The 10,163-nt window shown below is 40.1% G+C and overlaps 1 protein-coding gene and 1 long non-coding RNA gene across 2 annotated transcripts in view; one reads left to right on the forward strand and one right to left on the reverse strand.

Moving 5' to 3' along the window:
* LOC139985251 (arf-GAP with SH3 domain, ANK repeat and PH domain-containing protein 2-like) overlaps positions 1-9,636 on the reverse strand; it is a 136,304-nt gene extending 126,668 nt beyond the window's left edge. The window contains exon 1 of the mRNA XM_071999535.1: positions 7,710-9,636. The gene's annotated coding sequence lies outside the window, so the exon portion shown is untranslated. The remainder of the gene's footprint in view (positions 1-7,709) is intronic.
* On the forward strand, positions 1,602-7,972 carry LOC139954610 (uncharacterized). The gene is made up of 2 exons (XR_011788130.1): positions 1,602-1,895; positions 3,891-7,972. It is a non-coding gene; the product is annotated as an uncharacterized lncRNA (long non-coding RNA).
* Positions 9,637-10,163: the final 527 nt, after the last annotated feature.

Genomic DNA, 10,163 nt, shown 5'->3' on the forward strand with positions numbered 1-10,163 from the left:
ATATAATGGCCTAACAAGTTCCAAAAAGAAAAAAATCAATTTGGTCTATGTTTCTAGCACCTGGAACTTTAAAACTGAAGTCCAATTTTGGAGTTGAATGTCAAAGAACAAATCATACCTCAATACAATTGCCACACATACTGTAGGGAATGAAACTTTGGAGAACCATCAGCAGATCAATGTATGAATATGATGAATGTGGAGTAAGTCATGGATGTGGAGTAAGTCTCCACTATATGGAAAATACATTGCATTCCACACAGCCCACCTATTTTGAGAAGACTTCATCAGGGGAAGAATAATCTTGTGCAACCTGTAAAAATGTTTTTTTTTGCAGACAATGTTATTAATGGCACAATCAATTTACAACGAATATCATAACATGTACAGGCCTATTGAAGTTCAATGAGTTTACACAGTTGGAGACCATTGCATTTCAATATCTCAATCAGACCTTTGTTTGTCTTCAAATCTATCATATTTCTGAAATATCATGGGGAAGTAGGAATAATATCTTCTTGTTTGAACAAATGTAGGACTGGAGAAGAAACATTATATAGCCTAGACCAGGGTTGTCCAACCTACGGCCCGCGGGCCACAGTCCGACCGGCCTCAAGGCTGCGTCCGGCCCGCCAGAGATTATCTACGGTGCGAAATTTTAGTGAGCAGATATATTGATAACAATTTGAAGCTATATAATCATCATCCGAACCTTCTGCGTCCAAAAAACTGCATACAGGTCAGTTTTTGTGACACTCTCTCAGTGGAGGAGGGGGGAGGGGCGGGCGGCTGAACTTTATTCATCCGTTTTATCAGGACGGAAAATAAATCAGTACCATTTGGGCCTGACTTTAGAATCCGTACCATATGAATGTGAAAGCTTACTTCGAATCGGCAGAATAACAACTGTATAATCAGTGCGCTCTGCTCGCAGTGCTCACATTTTGTTGCCTTGGGCTTCGGGCAAAAAATCGAGCGTAGGCTAGGGTTCATGCGGCCCCCTCCTTCATCATAATCATTCCATGTGGCCCTCCTCTGCAAAAGGTTGGACAACCCTGGCCTAGACCTACCTGACTGGAAGATCCGCATGAATCTTCAACACGTCCCTCATCATGAGTTTGGTTTTCAGATAAATAGGTACAGGTGCCATACGAGCTGTAAACGTTAGGCCTTTGCCTATTTAATTATTAGGGCCTAGCCTACTCCAGTCTCACGTCTCAGTGTGTAACTGACTCATATGGACGAATTGTCAATTTGTCAAGTAACGCAATAACGTTATTTTGTGAAAATCCGACCACTTTTACCTGCTAGCCCTCAGCACAGTCACCGGGCACACATGCATTGCGTTCATATCAAAAATAGGAACTGAAGCCTTCACTTTGGTTGTTCAGCGTAATAAAGTGACTGTAACTAGTATAGGCCTTGGCTATTAGTACGTAATTCCATGTACACTACTGAAACCGGGATCGGCATAAGTTTACACAAGGGCGCAGACATGTTGTTTATCCAGGAAATGCCTGCGATTGGCTGAAACCCTAAATCTTTTCTGAGATCTATTTTGATTGGTGCTAACACTCTGTGACAACGTCGTAGTGTTGGCCAACTGGCGATTTGTGACGTCATATGTTTACAATGGACGCCATGATAGTTCCTTAACAGTTGCGCGAAATCGTGTAGAAACAGTCCGTCGTACATATAACCTCTGTACAAGAAGTATACAGCTAGCCTTCTATTGGTAGGCTAGTAATATGTTTATTTACACGGAATTAATGCATATATTGTTGCGCCATGTTCGAAGAAAATTTCAACGTTATCCAAATCATAAATAAGTCACTTTCTTGTAACCGTTCGTCACGAAATGAGAAGTTGTTTTTATGATGAAGGTATACGACCAGGTAAGTGAATTAACCATGCCAAATAGCCCACTGTACAGTAGTAAGTCAACTAGGCTAGTAGTATAGTCAGTAGTGCGAAGTTCGGCATACTGCGAAGTTCGGACACCCTAAGAAATACACGATTTTACCACGACAACTTACAGGAAGAGCGAAATTTCACCAAAAATTACGAAGCTACAGTTATTTTCTCTCCAAAATGGCCCGTGTGCAAGGAATTACATATTAGTCAATAAAATGACGGAGATCTATGAAACTGGTATTTCTTTGCTAGAGTATTGCTAAGTTCGGACACGCAACCTACAGTGTGGCGCTGGTGATAAAATTGGTGGCGCAGTTGCTTTTTCAGTAATTATAACAGACTTCATAGTAGTTCCACAATCACGAAGAATCTTCTTGGAATACAACGTGAAAACAGTTTGCAGGAAAGAAAGTTTGGCCGTGTATCGTACTATAACACAATTCTCCCACCATATGAAGTATATTTTCCGGTGATTTATACCAGAAGATTTAGTTTTGGGGTGTTTTAAGGCTTAGGTGTCCGAACTTCGAAGTCACCATGCTACTAGTATTAGTAATAAACAGACAGGGTTAACTGCTAATGCTCATGGCTCTAAGTCGAAGTGAGCTGCATCTTTGTAAAGATACAGTTGCACAGTACTGTAGGACTCTGGAGCTTCTCATGTCCACAGGCACTCGTAACGTTATGTAGATGTATAGTACAAAAAAAGGGTCTGTATTTATATAGTACTGTACACCTAGTTAACTTTATGAGTACCTACTACTAACAAGGCCTACATCATGGTAAGGCAGGGGTTAAGAGTTTATCACCTCAGGGTTACTGTTGCAGCAGTTTTTTATGTTGGGTGCACTCAGTCAGTTCACAGAATAAAGGTCACAGGGTTAACTATATGTCAAGTGACACGTGTAAACAAGGCACTTAGGGAGTAGCAGGGTTGGTAACATTTAGAGCTCTGGGAAAAGTCACGGTTGTAAACCGGCAGCACGGCACATCATTTGGCAGGTCTACAGTATTGGCCATAAGCTACTGTAGGGACATTATAATAATCTTACGTGATTTCTTAGTAGAATAAAGACAGAATAACTTGTTAACTGTATGTATGTGTTAATGCTTTCATTATTTTGTGTCACTGTACTCAGTAATATAGCACAGATATCCTACTATAGACATGTGTTGCGCTTGTGGTGTTTCAACATCATCATGCCCAGTCAAAGGAAAACGACAGGCTAGTTACTATTATTTGGACACTTCCTAGGCCCATCCAATTATGTTTGGACCAAGTAACCGAGGTGGGTTTCAAGCGGCTACAGTTACTACTGTATTGATTTTCAGTATCAGTTGTTGGCTGATAAAAATAATACAGAAAGTAGACAGTAACTTAATTGAAATTTGAAATCATTTTATTTATATGATACTGTACCACATATGTACAATAATATTGACTTGATCAGGGAATATAAACGAATGGTCTACACTTAGTGCATATTAAAACTGTCAAATAGTAAGGCTATAGTATAACTTTCAAAGTATTTCTCTTACTTTCTGAATATATGAGCTACAGATGGCAGGAATATTGTCAAAATTGCAGTAGCTAGGCTATACCCAAATGTTGTTTATAAATTGAGTTAGCCAAAATTTAACTGAATTGTTATTCGATTGCAAAATCTTGAAGGCTTAAAAATGGCTTTCAGCACACAAAAGCTACAGCGATACCAGTTTGCAGCACACAGTGCACACCGTATCATATGTATCTAGCTGGGATATTTTCTCAATTTGACTGCAAGCTGTGCATAGTTACCAGTGCTGTGGCCGAGTGGATAAAAGCAGTGGCATATAAAGCAATGAGGCTTAGCAAACTTATGTCCTCAAAGTCTGATTTATTTACCTGATTTCATTAACAACATGCCTCATTGCCATGCTTTTACTACCTTACTCTCCACCAGACTTTTAACACTGAATTTCTGTCTTCTTTTCAGCCCTTAACGTTTTACAAAAGATGTGGAGACGGACATCAGGTATCTTGAATGCAGTGTCCCTTTGATGTTGTGACACTCTGGAAATTGGCAGGTTGCAGTTGAATCGACAGCCAAGGTCAACTGTTTCTAAGAATTACCCATGTTGATGAGGTTATCACTGCTATACTTCCTGAAGGTTATTTCAGCGGTCTTGAGGTATTGGAAGCCATTTGATTTGGATAAACGAGGTTACCTTCAGTGTACTCCTTATAACTTGTTAATGTAGCCAAATTGGAAGATGATGGGGAAGTGGATTGAATGCTGTCCAAACAGCTTGAGCAGTGCTTATCTTTTCGCTTCAGTCTAGTTATGCAATAAACACAGAGGTAGTAGCTGTTTTCTTCATCTGCGGTCATCGGGTCAGGTGTTTGAGATGAATGTTCACCTCAGGAATGTCATCTGATACTGGACGGTCTAGCGTTTCAAAACTGAAATCAGTGAGGAAGTTGTTCTCATCAGTTTGATAGTTTCCAGCATTTGGTGTCTACAAGAACTGGGAGACCGTTATGATTTGCAGGGCATACTTGAATTCAACTGGCGAAGGGATTTGGATCTTTGTCAGGACACTACTGGATAGATTCTCCAAGCAATCTTGGGTGAAACGGGATGTCAGGAGGAACTTATTTTCCCTTACCAGTGGTTCTTCTTGAAGATCCAAAATTGACTGTGTTGACAGAATAATGCCTGTTTGGACTGGCTTTCAAGAACATTTGGTACAAATTTTGATGGTCTTGAACATCTTTATAATAGATAAGGCTTTGATCTGGTCTGGAGCGAAAAAACCTGCAAACACACTATCCTACCTATTCTTGCTTTTGGTAATAGCTGCCTTCTCTTTCCTCATTTTCCTTAGTTCTCTCTGGGCACAACGCAGACGATACCTTAGAGCCAGGTTACTCAACCTGGGGTCCGCGGACCCCTAGGGGGTCCGTGAAATTTACTTGGGGGTCTGTGAGGGCAAAGGGGTCCACAGGGGGTCCGTGAAAAAAAAAAGGGTCCGTGAAAAAAATAAGGGACCGCGAAAGCCGAAGAGGTTCGTGGAAAATGGAATGAGAGATATAGTCGAAGGAATAAGTATGTATGCCTCTAGAAATCTAGGCTAGCAGTCGATACGTCGAACCCTGATGATCAGACCATATCGTCAGTAGTCGATAAATGTTTAATCGTGAGTTTCCCGATGAAAACAAGTAATATGGTTTCAAATACAGAAGTGAGGTGGCTCAGAAGGGGAAGAAGGCTTGCGTGGTTATTCGAACTGCGGGTCAGCGTTCTTGAAATGCTCAGAGAAGTTATCAAGAGTGATTACGCCGAGGCATTTTTGAATGCTGACTTTCAAACCAAGTTAGCTTACCTTGTCGAAATATAATATTTGACCAGTATAACAATCTGAACATGAAGCTGCAGGGAGAATTTGCGAACATCAAAACATTTTAACAGGCAGTCGATGGTTTTACCCGGAAACTCTCACTCTGGAGTGACAAGATACAAAGGGATGACTAAAGTATGTTCCAGGAGTTACGGAACTTTTCATAGACAGATCACTACACCAGAAATGAAGACTGTTATATTGACACACTTGAATGCTCTTCGAATTGAGATGTTGGAACGATTTGAAGATATTGCCGATGCAGACTAATATAGTTTTGTGCTCGGCCCGTTTAGTGCCAAACTTGAAGATTTTCCTGATGCGGAGAAACTCATCGAAATTCAATCCTCGATCAACAAAAGAAGGTATCTGAAAGGCATGGCTATGCTAAATTCTGGATTGCTGAAGGAGCACTGATAGCACCAAATTTAACAAAGATCGCTTTGGAGAAAACAATAATCCCTTTCGCAACTACATACTTGGCAGAATCTACTTTCAGTGCCGTTGTGCACATAAAAACTAAGGTCTGGAACAAACTCACATTTCATAATGACTTACGGATGGCCTTAACAAAGGTGAAGCCAAACGTACAAAAACTGCTCTCTGATGTAGGCTACAGGCTCAAGGGAGCCACTGACTCTTGAGCAGAATAAGGACTGGAATCCAAGAGCTAGGTTTCTTTCATTCGGTTGGCTATATTATTTTTGCCAATGTTTTCTTCGAGTTCCGTTCGTTATATTCATGATGCGTTTTTAAATCTCAAGAATAAAACTTTGATTACAGAATCACGAGGAAGCTATTGAGCAATGCACTGAACGAGGACTGGAGTTCAATAGCAGCCCACTTTAGTAATTTCCAAGACTATATACACTTACAATTTTTCATTTCGATGTAACAAAGATGAAAGGCAGTAGCACAGATCAAATAACATTTTTGCCAATGCCCACCTAGTCCCGCAAGACTATATGGGTGGGTTGGTTCCAGGGGGAAGACTAGTATGGTAAAAAAGACTGGTGGGTACATAATTGATGACTGAGTTGAAATTTGGTGAAGAAAAGGTCATACCTAACTTGGACTTGACAAAAAAAACGGTGCCATCTGACAAAGGAAACCCACAATTCTAGTGACCTCATGCGGAATCCACCAGTTTGTATCTGACAACTCATCGCTTCCAAATTAAAATTAAATTGGGAAATATATAATTTCAAAGTAAGAATTTCCAAGTAGGCCTGTGCCTAGCTACACTTGCCGGTCTAGGAAAACTGCATTCCAGGCCCAAAAAATGAATTTCTAAACATAAACATAAATTTTTGAACGCAAAATAATGCACCATTTCGCATCTAACCCTCAAATATTGAAAAAAAATTCAAAAGGGGAGGGGGACACCCCTTCCACTTATACCCTTCCCCCAGATCGGCGGTCACTGTCCGGGGGTCCTCCAAACATTTCAGTTTATCTCAAGGGGTCCCTGGATAGAGAAAGGTTGAGAACCTAGGCCTTAGAGAACTTTCAGATCTTGATGGTTGATAACATTGACTCTTGTTATTTTGCTGATTTGGTGTGACTGATGGTGTTGCATTTTCAGTGTCACGATCTTGAATAGAATGCAAAGTTAATGTAAACACACAAGGAACGGCAAATCATCTTTTCGCTGATCAATATAGAGTAGCATATTTCTGCAAAAACTTTGAAACTATTAGTTCCTTTAACTTACTCAAGAAATCATTTTCTTATGATTGTATACAATGTTAGTACACATAGAAATCAAATTCTTCCCCAGGACTGGACATAGCGAAAGATCATTAAACTTGCCAATTTGAAAACAAATTGACAGAATTTTTTTCCGCTTGTATGGAATAACTGTGTCTGCAAAACTTTTATTTGCAGCGTGTTATCACCGATCATTTCTGGGTCTTATCATTTGTTTCAATATGATCATTTCCCTTCCTTCCAGTTTCGGTCCCTTTCTTGGTTATTTGTGAGACCAGTTTTGTGCCCAGGACCTTCTGTGAACTTGCAGCTGTATATTATGTTACAAACTTACAGAAAAGCAAAAGCTTTCATCAGCTGGGTGGCACAAAATATTGTCCCAACTGCATGAATAGTTGTAAGCCTAATTAGTAACGAATTTACAGCATGATGTTAGAATTCCACAGATAAATTCAAAATTGGTGTGGAGGGAAACAGGAATGAAATGACACGTTAAGAAGCATGATAAGGGATTTCGAAGAAGAATGAATAGAGCAGGGCAAATGATGAAGAGTTTGCTTAATAAGAAGTGGGTGAGAATTAAGCAGATAAATTTCAAAATTGGTGTGGAGGAAGACAGGAATGAAATAACAAGTTTAAGAGCATGATGAAGGGATTTGCAAGAAGAATGAACAGATTGAGTAAGTGATGAAGGGTTGACTTACAAAGTGAGCACCAAAGCCATGGTCTTAGTAGCCAGGGAGTTGGAACACTGGACTTCCCAGCTCCATTGTGCAAGCTGTAGATCAACTAATCAAGTGGGAAATCTGAAGGTTAAAAAGACCTACATGTATAAAATGTTAATCTTATTGTTTACATCATGTGCTTGAACAATAATTAATAAAGCATGATGGCCCTTTCCCAAGGTCGATTACTATAATCCATCAAAAGTGAAATAAACGTGAAATACTCTCCAAGTTTATCATTAAACTGAAGTTGCGGTTTTTCATTTGGTGATCAAGAATAGTTGTGGTCAACTAATACATTTTGTTGCACTTATTTTGGAATGAGTCCTATGCTGAAATAGTGTGGGGATAAGATGTTTCCTAAGCTTCCACTTGCCTTCACTTAGACACTTTTCAAATTGGCCATATTCAAAGTCAATAGGGGCAGGCTCACAATGACAAAAATTAAACTTCTGACTTGCCAAAGAAGACCTGCCAACCTGAAAAACTTTTGAACTGAGATATTGCAAATTTGGAACTACATGTATAGCGTAGGAAATTGCCGGGTGACACAAGTGAGGAAAGCAACAAATTTTGAAGATGCATGGTGATCCAAAACTGAAAGGTGTAACAAACTGTCATAATTGAAGACTTAACATTGAGAATTTGACAATGAACTACAACACTTGTCATGCACAAGGAGGCCTAGCCAATTATTTTTATCCTTTTTAGGATAAGTTAGTTGGAGATGGACTGGACTTTTCTGGGCTGAACCATTACGTTAAGCCTGTAGGCCAAAATGTAGGCTTAATGGAGTTTTCGACTGAAACTGTAAGACGTAGCTGATATAAAATTGCTGTATAACTGCTACAATTCTTCATTCAAAGTGCTCTTGTATAGCCAGCTAAGCCTAGGTGCTTATCCTAGGTGTATCCCAAACTCACAGGTATAACAAACTGTCATAATTGAAGACTTAACATTGAGAATTTGACACTGAACTACAAAAGTTGGCATGCACAAGGAGGCCTAGCCAAGTATTTTTGCCCTTTGTAGGATAAGTTACTTGGAGATGGACTTGACTTTTCTAGGCTAAACCATTACGTTAAGCCTGTAGGTCAAAATGTAGGCTTAATGGAGTTTTCGAGTGAAACTGTAAGACCTAGCTAATTGAAAACTGCTGTATAAATGTTACAATTCTTCATTCAAAGTGCTCTTGTATAGCCAGCTAAGCCTAGGTGCTTATCCTAGGACTATCTCAGGCTAAGCATAGCCCTATGTATTGTTGTACCCTCTGTGGCCTAGGCTAGTACTTCTTTTACCCATAGCTCAAGTCGTATGATTGAATCACCCAGCTAATTGTCTGCATAAAGGAAAGTTAAGCCTAACTCAGTCCTGCTGCAGTCTAGGCCTAGCCTAAGTTGGCTGCTATTGGTATTACTAATGGTCTAGTCTAACTCTCAGTTCTAACTCTTGAGTGCTTGCATTGGTCTAATTCCAACTAAGCTAGGCCAGGCTCTCTATTACTCAGTCTTAGGCCTCGAATTAGCGAGGTGTATGCTTGTTCGCTTTGATCTGAAATGGAAGTAAACAGGAAATTCTGGCCTTTTATAACCAAAACATGACGATTTAGTCTTCGATGATGAGGCCTAGGCTATGTGCCTATCCTCGCCTCATACAGCTTGGTAATGGTAACGGAAAACCCCCCAAAAAAGAACTCAATCATCACTTCGCTGGCAACATTCCCAGGCCGTAACATCAAGATATAGTTGTATACGGAGAGGTTTTTCTGTTTTCTGTAACAAATCAAACAAGTATTCTGCTAGCCTAAGTATTTATTGTATTTGTTAGTATTGTCTGCTCATCGTAAAAAGTTTTTGATTTCGAACTATCATGGCGTCCTATGAGGGTGTGCCACCCACTGATCTAAACTAACTGGATAGGCCGCGCGGCTCCGTGTGCGAAGCAGCCGGAAGTGACTCAGAGGCCGTGTTGGGATATTCAAAAGATCACCGCGCACACATACAGTGCATACTGTACGTTGCTATGTCGGTCGGTGGCCGAGGTGATGCAAAATCAATCCATTTTCCATTTACAGACTAACCATACATTTTCAATGATAAATAAACAACGACATTGAAAAATTGCATGTGTTCTCAGGAGGAGCTTGTCGCCGTAGGGTTATTGCATGAGGGCCGGTGTCTTCAGGCAGCGTCCAGATGTTGGGTTGGGAAAAATCGCAGTGTTAGGTTTTAGGATGTGGAGTTGTCGTATGTGTTTACAGGGACATCAAGCCCCAAACAACACTGTCCTAATGTCCATTACTAGACCAACATCTATATTGTTTCATAAAGTTTACAAATCATTCGAAAGCCTCGTTGAGGAAATAGCAGAAATAAGGGTTCATATTCTTAACATGGCAGGTCGCAAGCTTACTGCAAAGAGCAGAAATAAGGG

The sequence above is a fragment of the Apostichopus japonicus genome, chromosome 17 (genome assembly GCF_037975245.1).
Source record: "Apostichopus japonicus isolate 1M-3 chromosome 17, ASM3797524v1, whole genome shotgun sequence".
Taxonomy (NCBI): domain Eukaryota; kingdom Metazoa; phylum Echinodermata; class Holothuroidea; order Aspidochirotida; family Stichopodidae; genus Apostichopus; species Apostichopus japonicus.